The sequence below is a fragment of the Lepidochelys kempii genome, chromosome 2 (genome assembly GCF_965140265.1).
Source record: "Lepidochelys kempii isolate rLepKem1 chromosome 2, rLepKem1.hap2, whole genome shotgun sequence".
NCBI lineage: Eukaryota > Metazoa > Chordata > Testudines > Cheloniidae > Lepidochelys > Lepidochelys kempii.
The window spans coordinates 142977171-142995816 of NC_133257.1; the positions used below are offsets into that span (position 1 = coordinate 142977171).

The 18646-nt window shown below is 42.1% G+C and overlaps 1 protein-coding gene across 3 annotated transcripts in view; it reads left to right on the forward strand.

The window, feature by feature from the left end:
* The window catches only part of SEMA5A (semaphorin 5A), a 655298-nt gene that overhangs the window by 9572 nt on the left and 627080 nt on the right, over positions 1-18646 (forward strand). The gene's annotated exons all lie outside the window — the stretch shown is intronic.

The following is an 18646-nucleotide window of genomic DNA, read 5'->3' on the forward strand; positions in this document are numbered from 1 at the left end:
TGACTTTTGGGTTGACAAAATTTGGATGCTCCTGATTTAGGGGGTACATTTCTAGAAAAGAGGTTAATAATAACAAGTGGATGAAGAAAAATATAATGGTTGAAGGTTGTGGTCAGTATTCTACAGGGTGAAATGGCAGTTGCATTGTTCTACACAGTCAATAAACTAATGGTTTCCTTTGACAGTTCTTTAGTTTTCTAGTTTATATGTTCTGAGTAACTGAAATCATGATGTGGATTGTTCTGGAAGAATTATGAGGATGAATGAAGAAGATTGTAAATGAAGAAGGCTGTTTTCTGCCTCCTGACACTGGGAAATGCCTTCCACTCAAGATCCATGGGATTTAGAGTTTAGTTATAGGTATGTTCTTAGGTGGGAAGACCAAGGAGCTGGGAAGCAGCCACTGGACGATCTGCTCCCATCTGCAGAGTGCAGTTTACAGCCTCTTTTGAAAGAGGGATTATGATGTAGATGCCAGGGCCAGAGCCACACTGCCAATGTGCAGTAAACCCAGAGGTCTGCATGAAGGAGTTAAGCCCTCACAGAACTAGGCCAGAATCCATGCAGTTTTGCCTGGATTTCCTAATAGATTCACCATGTTTTCTGGTTTATTGGTCTCATTGTTTTTCTCCTTGGCTCGGGCCCACACTTCTTGTTCTGAGGTTTAGAAGTGCTTTTAATTCTGTGAACACCAACCTGTACAGTCTGGATCTCATGCTTTCCCCATTTTATGTTTTTATCAGCTGCAGGATAAATGTGGTCAATAACTGGAAGAGAAGAGATATCAAGCCTTTAAGTTTGGAGTAATGGGTTTTTGTGTGGGTTTGTCTGTTTTTTAACTTTGAATTTATAAAAATCTCTGGATGGATAAGAACATAAGAATGGCCTTACTGTGTCAGACCAAAGGTCCATCTAGACCAATATCCTGTCTGCTGACAAAAACAACAAGAAGTCCTTGTGGCACCTTAGTGACTGACAAATTTATTTGGGCATAAGCTTTTGTGGGCTAGAGCTTATGCTCAAATAAATGTGTTAGTCTGTAAGGTGCCACAATAACTCCTTGTTGTTTTTGCTGTTAGACTAACATGGCTACCACTCTGAAACCTTTCTTCTGACAGTGGCCAGTGCTAGGTGCCCCAGAGGGAATGAACAGAACAGGTAATCATCAAGTGATCCATCCCCTGTCACTCATTCCCAGCTTCTGGCAAACAGAGGCTAGGGAAATCATTCCTGCCCATCCTGGCTAATAGCCATTGATAGACCTATCCTCCATGAATTTATCTAGTTCTTTATTGAACCCTGTTATGGTCTTGGCCTTCACAACATCCGCTGGCAAGGAGTTCCCCAGGTTGACTGTGCGTTGTGTGAAGAAATACTTCCTTTTATTTCTTTTAAAATTGCTGCCTATTAATTTCATTTGGTAACCCCCTAGATCTTGTGTTATGAGAGGTAGTAAACAACACTTCCTTATCTACTTTCCCTACACCAGTCTTGATTTTATTGACCTCAATCATATCCCCCCTTAGTCGTCTTGGGGCATGCGTCACTTGCTGAAGGATTCTCTGCACCTTGAAGTCTTTAAACCATGATTTGAGGACTTCAATAGTTCAGACATAGGTGAGAGGTTTATTGCAGGAGTGGGTGGGTGAGATTCTGTGACCTGCATTGTGCAGGAGATCAGACTAGATGATCATAGTGGTTCCTTCTGACCTTAATATCTATGAGTCTATGAGTCTTTTTTCCAAGCTGAAAAGTCCCAGTCTTATTAATCTCTCCTCATATGGAAGCCATTCCATACCCCCTAATCATTATTGTTGCCCTTTTCTGAACCTTTTCCAACTCCAATATATCTTTTTTGAGATGGGGCAACCACATCTGAATGCAGTATTCAAGATGTGGGCGTACCATAGATTTTCTGCCCTATTATCTATCTCTTTCTTAATTATTCCCAGCATTCTGTTTGCTTTTTTGACTGGTGCTGCACATTGAGTGGATGTTTTCAGAGAACTATCCACAATGACTCCAAGATCTCTTTCTTGAGTGGTAACAGCTAATTGAGACCCCATCATTTTATATGTATAGTTGGGATTATGGTTTCCAATGTACATTACTTTGCATTTATTAACATTGAATTTCGTCTGACATTTTGTTTCCCCGTCACCCAGTTCTGAGAGATCCTTTTGTAGCTCTTTGCAGTCTACCTGGGTCTTAACTATCTTGAGTAATTTTGTATCATCTGCAAATTTTGCTACTTCACTGTTTACCCCTTTTTCCAGATAATTTATGAATATGTTGAATAGGACTGGTCCCAGAACAGACCCCTGGGGGACACCACTGTTTGCCTCTCTCCATTCTGAAAACTGACCATTTTTACCTACCCTTTGTTTCCTATCTTTTAACCAGTTACCAATCCATGAGAGCACCTTCCCTCTTATCCTCTGACAGTTTACTCTGCTTAAGAATCTGTGGTGAGGGACCTTGTCAAAGGCTTTCTGAAAATCTAATACACTATATCCACTGGATCACCTTTGTCCACATACTTGTTGACCCCCCCCAAAGAATTCTAGTAGATTGGTGAGGCATGATTTCCCTTTACTAAAACCATATTGACTCTTTCTCAACAGATTATGTTCATCTATATGTCTAATATTGGATACAGATGAACTTTCTTTGCTCAAAATTATGGAGAGGCAGCAACCTGTCTACAGTTAAGGTTGCAACTAGCTTCCTTTATAAAGTCCCATTTTTGCTCTTCTATTTATAACTTTGGCTTGGAAAATTCTTCATCTTGAAAATTTCCAAATTTCATATGAAGGCAAAGGAGATTGTACATTAGAGTTTGAAGAAAAGTAATCTAATTGTTATTAAGCTACAGGCAATTAAAAACTTACTCCGATTTGACAGTTGATTTGTGTCTACTGTTTCTTTGTCTTCCAATCTTGATATGGGAGGTTTTTAGAATGACTTTAGCAGGAGCATGATTGTGCACTAAATGCATGTGTGAGTATGTTGCCTGTTATATAGGCTGTTTGCATGGTAGACACATAAGGGTCTTTTTATAGCTGACTGCTGATAAGTTTCTTCCTTTAGGTCAAGTGGTAGAGGTTATATATCACAACTGTCCCTTCAGACAGTTAAAACAAGTTTCTAGCTTTTTGTGTAGACATGGGATATTGTATTTTATACAATACCTGGAAATATGAGAATCCCATGACCTCACAGAGAGCTGATTAAATTATCCTTTGAAAGTAAATTATCTGATTAATTTAGCCCATTGTTGTGATTCATTTGTGAACTGTTTCTAATTTCTATAAATGTATTTGTTAGTACTGCTAGATAATTTACACAAATTGATTTCACCCTACCGCAGTGTCCCTAAGGTGACCACCCACCCTAAATTAGACAGGACAGTCCCAAAATATATATTTCAAGTCCTAGTCCCGGGCTGACAGACTCTGGGACAGCATTTGTTCTGGATTCCCTGCAGTGCCGCTCCATGCCTGCCCAAGGCTCAGGAGCGACACCAGCCTCTTCCTCTTTGGGGGGCTAAAGTGGGCCTTAGTCTGGCCCCCCTTCTCCTTCTCTTCCCCCTGAAGCCCCGCCCCTGGCCAGAAGCTGGAGCTGGGCATTAGTAAGAGCCACCCAGAGAGCCTGGACCACTGTGGGGAGTCCCTCCTACAGGCCGGGGGCTGCTCTTGAGCACCCTGCCCAGGGCAGGTGGAGGGTCTGGGGCTCCCCACAGCTGCCTGGGCTTCCTGAGTGGCTCTACCCAGTTGCAGCTTCTGGCTTGGCCAGGGGTGGGCCCTCAGGGGTAAGAGGAGGAGAAGGGGCAGGGCCACGGAGTGGTGGGCAGGGGAGAGGGCACCTGCATGTGTCCTGTTTTTGCATTTTGAAAAGGTGGTCACCATAAGTGTCCCCCAAACAACTGAAAGCTTTTCTGCACCACCCTCCTCCCCCCCCCCACTCCTTGCTAACACCCCCTAGCAGCTGGGCTGGGCCCTTCATTTGGGCCAGATGCCTGGGACTGAGCCAGCCCAGCCCTGCCCTGAGACACCTCAGGCATTACTATGAGATGGTGGCAGAGTTTGGGCTCCTGGGTGGGACCTGTGCAGACTAAGCAGTAAAAAAGACCTGGTAGTAGCAATGCTCTTTCCCAGGCCACCACTGCTCCCTCCCCTAACCATCACCCCCAGAGCCAGCTCCTCAGCACCCTCCTCCCCACGGTGCACCCAGAACCAGCTCCTTCGCACCCCCCTATGGCACCCCTAGAGCCAGATTCCTGGCACTCCTTCCCCCGCATAGAGCCCCAGAGCCAGCACCTCAGCACCCCCCTCTCCCATGGTGCCTCAGAGCCAGCTCCTTGGCACCATCCTCTCCACGGCGCACCCAGAGCCAGCTCCTCTGCAGCCTCCTCCCCCACAGTACAGCCCAGACCAGCTCCGCAGCACCCCCGCATGGTGCCCCTAGAGCCAGATTCCTGGCACCCCCTCCCCCATAGAGCCAGCACCTCCATACCCCCCTCTCCTATGGTGCCCCAGAGCCAGCTCCTCAGCACCACCTTCCCCACGGTGCACCCAGACCAGCTCCTTGGCACCCCTCTATGGCACCCCTAGAGCCAGATTCCTGGTACCCCCTTCCCCACAGAGCCCCAGAGCCAGCACCTCAGCACCCCCCTCTCCCATGGTGCCCCAGCGCCACTCTGAGTCCTTGGCGTCCCCCTTCTTCCACAGGCAACATATGGGGGATCCCAGAGAGGCAATGCCATCCCCATCAGCTATTTTCAGTAGCAGCCCGAACTCCTCCACATTGCCATTCTCTATGGGTGGCAGGGGAGACTTGCCGGCTAGGCACTGCGCTGCCTCTGAGGCTGCTGCAGCATTATCAGCCAGGGGACAAAATTTTAGCAACTTTGTCGGGAGCAGGGGGGCTTGGCCCCTATCCGTGCTCCTTTCCCACCCCCAATGGCACCCCTGCTTTTCATTCCTATAAGTTTTGATGAGCAGTGCAAGAGTTAATAATGTTGAAGTTGAAAGTATTATAATTGGCATCTGAATTATCACCATTTGAAATGAATAGGGCAGTTCACCCCTCCGAGTTTTTGTTTCAGGCTCTCTGCAAACACTGACAGACAATTTGAAGGTTTTCATAAACACTATAGTTGTTGGAGACTTACTTTTTAGAAAATGAAATATGAGCCTGAAGACTCATATTTCTCTGGACAGTTGAGAAATATGTATATCACCCTCTTCTTCCCAACTAATCCTTTGTCCTTCCCCTCCCGTCCCTCCACGCTTTGGAAGACATTGCCTCACGGAATGTTTGTGAATAGTTCATTTTGATTATGTGATCGGTCATCTAAGTCATATTGTATTGTTTCTGCTTTCTTATTTCCTAGCTAAAACTTTTGAAACCTCAGCACAATTTATAAAAAATGATTAATAAACAGTGAATGCTCTTGTTTACACATACATGTCCATTTTCATAAATGAATATGGGTCTCTGTATGAAGAAGAGTGATTCCCCAATGCAACTAATCAATGCATAAAGTTAAGCATGTGCACATATTTGTGTAGAATCAGGGCTTAAACAGTAAGACCCCTCGTGTTATATATAATATATTGTGATCTAAAGTGAGGAACACCAACTAATTTCCTCAGATTTGAAGGTTTCTAGCAAATGGAAACTGAATGCATCCCAAGGATAAAACTTTCAGTTTTGGGGTATGGGGTTAGATGGATAATTATATTACTTAATTAATATTAAGATGTGGAATTTATTAGGGTGGTACATGCTTTAGAAATGTGTGTAAAATTATAATAACTGGAGAGGGACAAAGATGTTTTATAGCTCAAACAGAAATTCAGGCTTGAAGCAGAAATTACTGGGTGAGGGTTGTATGGCCTGTGCTAGGTGATCGTAATGGTCCCCTCTGGCCTTAAAATCTATTAATCTATAAAATAATTCATGAACATATTCATTGAAAAATACAGTCACTAATTTTTATAAAAACTTCCAAAACTTAAATGAGATATTGATGAACATTTCTTTCATTATTTACCCAGTGCTAATTACAAATACAAATTTAATTTCACTTTCAAATTCCAATGAATATTTACAAATATTTTTTCCACAATTTCTCCAGTTCACTAAATAATGGTAATTGTAATAATATTGGCTGATCTGTTGACCCTTTTTGTTTTTGGCTACACTGCTGGCATGACCCCTTTCTGGTAACTGACACTGGTTGGGGAAGGATAGACAAGTCATTTTAAAGGGAAGGAGAAATCAGTCTCAGTCCAGCAGCTGAAGCACAAAGCAACCTCCAAAAGTGAATTGAAATGGAGATAACTATTGTTTTTGATGGTTTCATTTTGTGTTCTAAAAAGTTCATCTTTCTGAAGAACAAAGAAATGTTAGCATCAAATATTGATTATGTATAGTATCTAAAATTTATAAAGTTATTAACCTTATTCTGGTGAGCTGGATTGTGGGGAAGGATGGAGTAGGTGTACCTTGGAGCTGAGGAAAATGAATAAAGGAAATACAATTTAAATCAACTCCTTTCACTGGTCTTATAAGTCGCTTTAAAAGGCAACATGTATGGTACAAGTCTGCAAAGAAGGAATCTGCATCTAGAGCAAAAGCAGGGTCTAGTATGTTATGGAAATATAGCATAGCATAGATTAACTAATTGAATTAAATTAATATAAGAAAAATACCAAAAAGTGGTTGAGGCTTCCCCACATTCTATATTTTATTTTAATCAGCAGACTTAGTCTTGTATTAACTTTATAGGCACAATTTTTTTTTTAAAAAGTTGTGTCTCAGATTTCATGATGTTACAATGCTATCCCTTCTGTAATTATGTAATGACATTACTGCATAGTGTTGAACAATAAAAGCACATGCAGCACATTTCCGGCTCATAGAGTTTTCTAAACTGACTCTGGATTTAGGAATAGGGCCAAACTGATTTTGGGTTGCCAGCACTGATGAAAATCTTACATGCGGTAACCAGTGTGTGAAAAGAAATAATTAATTTGCAAGCTGTAGTGTGGTTGGCTGGAATTAAAAAGATTCATTCAGTTAAAAGTTTAAATTTTTGTACATTGACCAGTAAATATTGCAGGAATTTTTCAGTTAAATTGTATAGAAAGGGAAAATATTCTACAGGATTAGATAATAAGGATAAGTGCAGGGTCCTGCACTTAGGATGGAAGAATCCAATGCACCGCTACAGACTAGGGACCGAATGGCTAGGCAGCAGTTCTGCGGAAAAGGACCTAGGGGTGACAGTGGACGAGAAGCTGGATATGAGTCAGCAGTGTGCCCTTGTTGCCAAGAAGGCCAATGGCATTCTGGGATGTATAAGTAGGGGCATAGCGAGCAGATCGAGGGACGTGATCGTTCCCCTCTATTCGACATTGGTGAGGCCTCATCTGGAGTACTGTGTCCAGTTTTGGGCCCCACACTTCAAGAAGGATGTGGATAAATTGGAGAGAGTCCAGTGAAGGGCAACAAAAATGATTAGGGGTCTAGAACACATGAGTTATGAGGAGAGGCTGAGGGAGCTGGGATTGTTTAGCCTGCAGAAGAGAAGAATGAGGGGGGATTTGATAGCTGCTTTCAACTACCTGAAAGGGGGTTCCAAAGAGGATGGCTCTAGACTGTTCTCAATGGTAGCAGATGACAGAACGAGGAGTAATGGTCTCAAGTTGCAGTGGGGGAGGTTTAGATTGGATATTAGGAAAAACTTTTTCACTAAGAGGGTGGTGAAACACTGGAATGCGTTACCTAGGGAGGTGGTAGAATCTCCTTCCTTAGAGGTTTTTAAGGTCAGGCTTGACAAAGCCCTGGCTGGGATGATTTAACTGGGAATTGGTCCTGCTTCGAGCAGGGGGTTGGACTAGATGACCTTCTGGGGTCCCTTCCAACCCTGATATTCTATGATTCTATGATTCTATGATTTGTTGCCTATATTTTAATGTGGCAATGTAATGTAGCAATAAAACCAGATAAAACTCCATTGAGCATAAATATACACTGTATATAAATCCTGAAGAAAAAAATCAGATTTTCTCTGTTTTGTTATATAATGATTAGACTTAGTTCCTTTAAAGGTGCAAGCTGCAGCATGATTCCCGAAATAAGGAAGGTCAGGACAGTCCTACACTATGTTAAATGGTCTTAAGCATTGTCTAAAACAATTATTTGTTGAAGTGGGAGACAGACTGTTAATATTTTGTCATGTGGCAGTAGGAAGACTAATGTTTACAGCTTGGTGATAAGCATACTTTCTGACCTTCATTCTGGAAATTTGATGTACATGAATAATCTCAGTGACCTTTGTGGCACCTCGCACATGTGTAAAGGTAACTCACTGGTGAGGCACAGAGGACGTGAGTCAGTTGCTATTGCAGTCCCACGTAGATGTCCTTGATGCTTTAGTTCAAGCTGTAGAGACTCATGCATTTTAGCTTGCAATCCCTAGTATGCCAGCCAAGATGGCAACTATCAAATTGGAATTAATTTGCAAACTGGATACAATTAACTTAGGCTTGAATAAAGACTGGGAGTGGATGGGTCATTACACAAAGTAAAACTATTCCCCCCCCCACTGTTCCTCAGAAGTTCTTGTTAACTGCTGGAAATGGCCCACCTTGATTATCATTACAAAAGATTCCCCCTCCCCTCCCCCCGGGTAATAGCTCACCTTACATGATTACTCCCCTTACAGTAAGAAGAAAAGGAGTACTTGTGGCACCTTAGAGACTAACCAATTTATTTGAGCATAAGCTTTCGTGAGCTACAGCTCACTTCATCAGCTGTAGCTCACGAAAGCTTATGCTCAAATAAATTGGTTAGTCTCTAAGGTGCCATAAGTACTTCTTTTCTTTTTGCGAATACAGACTAACACGGCTGTTACTCTGAAACTCTCGTTACAGTGTGTATGATAACACCCATTTTTCATGTTCTCTGTGTATATAAATCTCTCCACTGTATTTTCCACTGAAGGCATCCGATGAAGTGAGCTGTAGCTCACTTAGGACCTAGGGGTGATAGTGGACGAGAAGCTGGATATGAGTCAGCAGTGTGCCCTTGTTGCCAAGAAGGCCAATGGCATTCTGGGATGTATAAGTAGGGGCATAGCGAGCAGATCGAGGGACGTGATCGTTCCCCTCTATTCGACATTGGTGAGGCCTCATCTGGAGTACTGTGTCCAGTTTTGGGCCCCACACTTCAAGAAGGATGTGGATAAATTGGAGAGAGTCCAGCGAAGGGCAACAAAAATGATTAGGGGACTGGAACACATGAGTTATGAGGAGAGGCTGAGGGAGCTGGGACTGTTTAGCCTGCAGAAGAGAAGAATGAGGGGGGATTTGATAGCTGCTTTCAACTACCTGAAAGGGGGTTCCAAAGAGGATGGCTCTAGACTGTTCTCAATGGTAGCAGATGACAGAACGAGGAGTAATGGTCTCAAGTTGCAGTGGGGGAGGTTTAGATTGGATATTAGGAAAAACTTTTTCACTAAGAGGGTGGTGAAACACTGGAATGCGTTACCTAGGGAGGTGGTAGAATCTCCTTCCTTAGAGGTTTTTAAGGTCAGGCTTGACAAAGCCCTGGCTGGGATGATTTAACTGGGAATTGGTCCTGCTTCGAGCAGGGGGTTGGACTAGATGACCTTCTGGGGTCCCTTCCAACCCTGATATTCTATGATTCTATGATTCATGAAAGCTTATGCTCAAATATATTTGTTAATCTCTAAGGTGCCACAAGTACTCCTTTTCTTTTTGCGGATTAGTAGCAGACTAACACGGCTGCTACTCTGAAACCTATCAAAAAATGTTATTCATATGCAGAAGTGGCCTTATGTTAGCAACTGGAAGACCTGCCAAGTATCATGCATCTCACACATGCAGGTCACTCCATGCGTTCTCAGAGACCTGGCTAAATGTCCAGCATTTAGCTGGACTCTGTCTGGGTAGGCAAGACGGTTAGGGCTGTAGTCAGCCTGCCCATTACCGGGGCAGCTGCAGGTGGTCTCTCTGGCTGTCTACTCCTGCTGTTCCCAGCCATCTGGAGCCCAGCAGAGTAAGACAGCTGCAGTGTCAGCGTCTGTGCCCCAACAGGGGAAGTATGGCAGTAATTGGGAGCAAAGAGGAGCTATTGGAGGCAAGACAGTGGGATGCAGGGGACAGGGACTATTGGGCGAGAAGCAGGGAGAACTGTTGGGGGTGACAAGAGCTGTTGGGGATAAGGAATACTAGTGGAAGAAGAGCTTCTGAAGGGAGTGGAGCCTGCTTATAATCTGGGAACAGAATGGAGGTGACAGAAGGTGATAGAGGGGACATGGGCCAAACAGTAGCAACCCCCTCCCCTGGTTTTCTCCTGCCCAGCCAGTGCATCCCCTTCAGGCTGCCCTCATTACCTGTAGCTCACCTTAAGCCACCTTTAGCTCCTCACAAGTCCTGACCCCTGTTTTTTAGGGGTGCAAGGAGTAAGCTCCTGCTTTGCCACATCTGCTGCCACTGCTCAGGGGATCCCTCTAAGGGAAATTTAGTCTCAATCCAACGCTTTTCACCAGAACTTTAATCCACGTAGTATTTTTAAAACTGATGTTTATGATCCTGTGCAAATTATTTGTAAATATACAAATTAGCTAATTAGATACTTTGCATAAAATGCAACACATGGATCTATGCAAGACATTGGCAGTCATGTTTAATGTACATAACTGACAGTAAGAAAGATCTCATAATGTGAATTACAGAAACTAAATCTTAGACTTTTAATCTGGAGCAGAGGGATATGATTTATTATTCTTTTTCGGGGTGGAGGAGGGAGGAAGACTTTTTCATTTGGATATACATTCATTTGGGTCTATGGATCTACTAAACTTTTAACTGTTCTCACAGTTACCAACTTGCCGTGTAGTCATCAATCTCTTAATTTGTGTTTCTCCTTTGAGCTGTAGTGTCTTGTGCAGTAGAACTCATCAGTGTATGTGTAAACCACTTGGCCTTTGGGATACAAGTGGGGAGATAAAAAGTGATTTTTTGTTTCATAGGTTTCACAATTATAAAATGAAGTAATCAAAGAGGGGGCATTATTTTTCTCCCTGAAAATTCATGTAATCATTTATGGATTAGTTTTGGCTATCTGTATTTTGGGTGTGAGAAGGTGGGAGAAAATGATAAGGATCCCTGTGTAAATCCTGGAGAGATCTTCAGTTCAGGTTAGGTAAACCAGAGCCAGACTATTTTTTTTCCACCTCTGAGAAAGCAATCATTTTTGTGAAAGCAATCACAGAGCCAATCCTTCCAGTCATCAGAGAGCCTGTTATCTGAAGAAGAGCTGTGAAGTGTTACGATTCAATTTGGTACAGGAACACAGTTCAAATAGACTGGAACAGCTGGCTGGACTTCCTGTGTGAGTTGCATCCATCATCATAGCCAGTAAAGAACAGTTACAAATTCACCTAGATTATCTGTAATCCAAAGTAGTCTTCACTTAATTATATGTCAATTAATATTGGTGACATTCATGGGGGCATTAATGTAGTTTTTGTATTTAGTTGACTGCCACACCTAAGAGTGTTTTATAGAAGTATGTTTCTCTGAAGTATCTACTTGCAGACTTTTAATACATAACTTCCTTGACTTTAATTTAGAGCAAATGTCTCTGACTGTGAAGAAAAAGTCACAGTGATTTGTGTTGTTGAGTCAAAAATATTGTTAAGAGGTTTAGGATAAAGCGAGCAATTAATGAATCATTCCTAGTGAAGACTAATGTCAGAGACCCCTCCAGGGCTAAGATGCCTTTGTGCTGTACTCACTAATCTTTTGAATGAAGATGGTGTGTGACTGGATTTAAATAAGCATATATGAAACAGATAAAAACACTAAAAAGCAATTTAAAGCCGTTTTCTCAAGAAGTGGGGACTTTTTCCTTCTTATTAGATTTATCTTTTCACTTCTCAGGTAACTGTTTCTACTTAAGTTTTTCTAAACATCACCATCAGGATTGTCTGTCACTGTGGCTTTTGGCAGGATATGTGCCTTTTTGGCTCTCTCAGTCTGTTCCTGGAATGACATTAATGTGTTCGAATTTAAACCCCCCTGAATCAAAACACATTTGAAAAAAAATCAGAACAAAAGATACCACCAATAGTGTCTTAACCCACCCTTTGACTGAGTGTCTAGTATGCATGACAAGAAGTGCTCATGGGCAAAGATGTATACATCTAAAGCACTTATCACTAAAGTTCCAAAACACTGCTGCTGGCTCAAGACTTTCTTAAAAGAACTCCCAAACCCACATGTTTGATCAGCCAAACTGATTTTGGGTTACTGGGTGTTTCCTTAGCATGAACTCCTAAATAAAATATGACAGGTTTCAGAGTAACAGCCATGTCAGTCTGTATTCGCAAAAAGAAAAGGAGTACTTGTGGCACCTTAGAGACTAACCAATTTATTTGAGCATAAGCTTTCGTGAGCTACAGCATCCGATGAAGTGAGCTGTAGCTCACGAAAGCTTATGCTCAAATAAATTGGTTAGTCGCTAAGGTGCCACAAGTACTCCTTTCCTTCAAATAAAATATGATTATCCATTGGACATAGCAAATTATATGTTCAGGTTGGAACTCAAATAGTAATGCCCAATATACAACACTTCTAATAAGAAGTATTGATACATTTTCTTTGCATTGACTTATCCACTTCAGTGTACTTCAGTTAGTACAACATGGACCAATGAAAACAGTATATTTAAAGGGAAAAACACTTTTTAAATAAATTCTGTGTGTACTAAATTTTAGGTTACAATAAAATATTTTAGAATATTGTTGTTTGTATGTCAGTTTGAAAGGTGTAGCTCCATTAGAATATTTAAAAAATAATAATATGCACCACAGCCACAGAACTCTCCAAAATAAATACCTCCTATGGAAATAAAGATCTGGAAAGAATATATGTTCTCTGTACTACTAGGCTTCTACTGTATAAGGATAACAATAACACAAAAAGTCCTGCAGAAGGGCTTTGCAGTAGCTTGCATATTTAAGTCAGCTAATAATTAGAAACACTGATCTGGTAACCTGACAGTACCACTTTAAAAGTTGAGATGTGCCATTGGCCAGATATGCTATTTTTAGGAAGTTCTAACACACCCTGTAGTGGAGTACATCCAACAGTCTAAAATTATCATCATATCCTGGATATGATACTGCTAGTGGTTCATAAGTACTAAATAGAATCAAGACCTCTGCTGTTCAAGGCAAGCCAAAACACACGTTTACTTTAAGTACATTATAGGTTTATGCAAAAACACATTACAATGATTATTACCATTTTTTGTTATTTATATTGCATCATAGGTGTGAAATGTGTGTTACTGGCATAACAATCAAACAACATTCTCGTTCTGAGGCATTTCAAATCATATAGCCCAGTTGTGCACCCCTTGAAGTCAATGGCAACATTCCAGTTGGCTTCAGTGGGAGTAGGAGTGGATCCTAGTTTGATGATGATAATAATAATTAATGTAGAGGCACAAAATATGTGTGTTCTTCACCAGTCGATTACAATGATGTTCAAGGTGTGGGCAATTTTTTGTACTTTATAGCATTTTACATATTTTTTTACTCCCGATAGTGAGTTCCAAACTGGACAGAGAAAAATCTCGCATTCCCTGAATTTAGGGAAAGAAGAACTGAATGAATTACTTAAACCAGGCTTTAAATGGTTTGAATTTCATGACTGGTTAAACAGGGGAGTTCTGTTTTTTTTACCTTCTCCCTCTCCTGTTTTCATGAAACAGGGGAGGTCAGCTGCTTTGGGACTCCAGGGCAGGAGGTTGTTTTAAAATTCATCAGCATGACCCTTCAACTAGGGAAATAAGAAGAGATTCTGTTAAAATTTGGTGATTGGCTCTAGATGATGTTTTTAAGATGTGTCTCAGAAAGGGACATGAAAACCACCTGGGCACATGTGTGATATCCGTATGCACATATTTAGACAACACACATAAGAAGAGCATCCAGTAACAAACAGAAGTCTACCACTCTCGTATGCTATACTGTAACATTGTTTTTGTACCATTATTTTTAGCATTAAAAGTGAAGATCTTAACAATTATGTTTTAGCATTCTTTGTTAGAGTAAATATAAAAACTAAGTAACTCTTCAGGGTAAGACTTCTGGTTTAAAAAATTATGGTTTTTAATAAGGTGGAACATTTCAGTCCCATATGTTTTCAGATCTGTCTGCAGAGTTGTAAAAAGAGTGTCTGAGCTAAGTAGTGAAAGACTAGGTTAATAAAGTTCTTTTTCATATTTAATGCTTGCAAGAATTTTATTAACTATTACATTTGGGGATTTTTAATAGTATAATTTCTAGCCATAGTTTAAGTGATGTTTAATACTTTCCATTAGCATCACTTACTTATAAAACCTAAAATATTACTAGCATAAAGAGCTTGGATTTTACATTTACAATTCATTGGTACAGCAAAAAGAAACGTATTATTATCAAAGTAGTGATAGGAAAAGCATTTGAAGTGGAGGGGTAGTTCAGCCAGCTATTCTGTTGCATAGGCCCCTCTTGCTGTCTTGCCAAACAGAATCAGTAGCAGATTTTGGTGCCAATGTGTGTGGCATTAGGAGGGGTGTATTGTAGAGTACATGAATGTGTGGAGGGTGGGGGACAGAGAGAAAAAAATGTGTCATGTGACACTGACCCACAAAAGGAAAATAGAATTACTTTGAAGCTAGAATTGCCAGATTTCCCTGCTGTAACGCCAGTCATCATTCCCCTAGGACAGTATCATTTTCAGAATGTGGTCCTTAGAACATACTGTATTCCTGATGGGATGCCCTTTTGCCTGCCTGTACGTTTTTAGAGTTGCCCATATGAAAAGAGAAAAGATGACAATACAGCTATGGAGAAGCAGCCAGCCCTCTCCTCCTCCTTGTGGCTCAAGAGATGGGTTCACAGAATGTAGAGCTTTTCTTTGGTTTGCTTCACCTATGAAATGCTGTAATGAAGCAATGCCATAAAGATCTCTCACCATTGTAAATCAGGGCTATATCCATGGAGGTGAATGGAATATTAGGGGGAGAATAATTCAGCCCACTAGTTTTGAAACAGAAGTCAGCTCTGGTTGGAAGGATCCATAGCACTAGAAGTTGGGTCTGCAGGGATCTGAATAATTATTGCTTCCATGTTGCCCCCCAGCAGATATGGCAGAGCTACATGCACTATAAATAAGGCTGCGAGTTTGTCATGGAGGTCACGGATTCCCTGACTTTCCGGGAACTGCATGACTTCCGCAGTGGCCGATGCGGCTGGCCTAGGGGCTGCCCGAGCTGCTCAGGTGGCCCCTGGGCCAGCAGTACCTGCCGCTGCTGGGGCAGTCTCGGGCCACCGCCCCTCTCCCCCACAGCAGCAGGAGGAGTTTGGGCATGGGAGGGGGCTCAGGGTTGTGGGTTGGGACATGGGAGGGGGTGAGGGCTGTGGGCAGCACTTACCTTGGGGATCTCCCCGGAAGTAGTGACATGACCCTCCCTCAGCTCCTAGCTCCGCGCGCTGCCTCCACCCTCAGGCACTGCCCCCGCAGCTCCTATTGGGCATGGTTCCCGGCCAATGGGTGCTGTGGAGCTGGTGCTTGGGGTAGGGGACTGTGTGTGGAGCTAGGAGCTGAGGGAGGGGCATACATGTCCCCACTTCCGGGAAGCTGCGAGGAGCCGGGTAGGGAGCCTGCCAGCCCCACTAACCCCCCATCCCCAGTGGGGGTTCCGGGCTGCTCCCCCACAAGCACCCATGGCGCCCCCCGGGCTGCCCCCCATGAGCACCTCTGGTGCCCCCCCAGGTTGTCCCCACAAGAGCACCTGCAGTGCCCCCGGGCCATCCCCCCACGAGCAACCGCAGCATCCCTGGGCCTCCTCTCCTTCCCCAAGATTTAGTCAGGGGACAAGTCATGGACAGGTCACGGGCCGTGGATTGTTGTTTACTGTCCGTGACCTGTCTATGACTTCTACTAAAAATACTCATGACTAAAACATAGCCTTAACTGTAAACAATAGGGGACTAAGCACCACAGGAAGTGCTGCACACACAAGACCTGATTGGCAGCACGCCCCATGACCTCTAATTGGTCCAGACGCATTATTTAAGCATGCAGGGTGGTCCAGGAACCTGGCAGTACCTTCCCTGTTGGTACAAGATCCAGCTCTCATTCCTTGGCTTAACTTCTGACTCTGATCCTGCCTAGGCTTTATTCCTGATCCCTTTGTCTGGTGCTGATCCCTGGTTACACTCCTGACTCTGGCTTCGACCTTAAGTCTGACTCCTGGTTTTTGACTTCAGCGCTGACTCCTGCTCCAACCACTAGGAGTGCTGCTCTGACCACTAGATCTGACTCCTGGTCCTACCTGCTAGGCCAGACCACTCAGCAGGTAGGACCAGTGAATTAATAAATCATCACACCAAAACAGAGACATTTTAATGGGTCAGTCTTCCACATATGCCTTCTGGGACATAAAATTAATATTTTTACTGCCTTCTCAACAGTACATCTATTCTTAAAAAAGAAACCTACAACTCTGGATCTCTCAAATGCATTCTTTTCAGTGAGTTTTGGGTTTGTGTTTAAAATTAGCTGTTGTGGAACCAGAATTTGTAAAATGGAATGCTTTGAAAGCAAGTAGAATCTTTCATTCTGATTCATCATTGGAGGAAGGGAGGAAGGATGAGTTTGGGGCTAATGCATATTTATCCCCAGGTTTATTCTCTACTTCCATTTGAAACCCTATTTTGAAGATGCTGTAGTGACCTTCTGCACTGGGGTGAATATCACTCAGAGTATGGTTTATTTGTTAAATGTTTGTAATACACTGTAAGAGCCTTGTGCCATATTGGTGCAGAATATTTTAAATTATATTCCATTATATCCAAGTTCACTGTGAGTGGACTTCACTGTGCAAAGCTCACAAAAGTGCTAACCCTCTTCTTCTCCCCCCCCCACCCAACCCCTTTTTTAAAAAAAATATAGACACTTCACAACATTTAGGTGCTTAGTGATGTCCAGGCACAGAAAAACTTTCCTATGTTCTCTCAAGAATTTTTAAAATAATATATGCCTTTTGTGTCTAGAGGAGGATTTGAACTTCTCCAGGAGCAGAACAATTCTCCCCATTCCCCTACTGGTTTTAACGCTGGTGTAATATAGGGTTTTGTGCTCCATATAAAAAAAATCCCGTATATATTTGTTTTTTCTTCCGTTGACAACTGCCGCACTGCATGACACGTTGAGAACATGACCAGTTACATACGGTATAACATTTTAGGACAGACTGGAAACAAACAGCTTGAATGACATTTGAAAATGTAGGATGGCTTAAGAACTCTGCCAACCTTGCTAAATGTAAACACTGCTGGAAAAAGGCAAGGCTTTCAAAAAGTGGGGGAGGGGAAAAGCAAGCAGGACTTTCAACACGATTGTCTTGTAAGTCTAATATCTGGGCTGTTTTCAGAAAACTATGTACGTGTATCTGGTTTTATAATTTCAGGACAATAGTAAAATGCTTTTTATTTATCTGATGCCATATCTATGTATCTTTGGCTTAGTCAGGAAGTTAAAATTCCAAATGTAACTATTAGAGATCGCAATCATTAGCAACACCGATTGGCTTTTTAACACCCTTCTGTTATCGCAGCAATGTCACATCACCCTTATCATTAAAAGCCTTGCCTTCCCCCTGAAATTGTACTTCAAAACAATGGACTCTTCCAACTTTTGTATATGTGTAACAGACTGGAGGAGATTTGTATTTAGGAGAGCTGTAGTTCAAACAATGTTACAGGTACCTGTCTGTGCCAGCCTTAGACCAGCTTTATCATGGAAAGCTATTCAGCATGATTGTGTGCCTGTTTCCGTTGAAGTCCTGTGAATTTGGTTAGGGGAATTTTGGACAGGTCACATAAGAAAACTGTAATGGCAGTAAACCAAAAAACAAAACAAAACAAATATACCTTAAAAATTGTCTTCAGATATCAGATTTTGGTAATCCAGTCTGTAATAAAAATTGGGGTTAGTTAATACAACAGCAGATAATAATCTGTTATTGGCTGTTTCTTGAAATTCTATTTCTGTATCAAACTGTTCTTCAAAACCTTAAGTTTGTTCTGTGGCAAACTCCTTCAGGGAGAATGAGTGAACAGGGCAAATTAAAATGCAGTTGTAAAGAAGTGTATTTGGCCTTTACTATTTATCAAAGAGTGTTTCCCAGAAGGAATTAAAAAAAAAATCCAGTCAGCCTAAACAATGAAATGAGAGCAACAGATAGAAGATACAGTAATTAAAATACAATCCCCCTCCAAAAAACCCCCAGAATTTCTTTAGTAGAACAAAAAGAAAATGAGTACTTGTGGCAATTTATTTGAGACTAACCAATTTATTTGAGCATAAGCTTTCGTGAGCTACAGCTCACTTCATCGGATGCATTCAGTGGAAAATACAGTGAGGAGATTTATATACACACAGAACCTCCTCACTGTATTTTCCACTGAATGCATCCGATGAAGTGAGCTGTAGCTCACGACAGCTTATGCTCAAATAAATTGGTTAGTCTCTAAGGTGCCACAAGTACT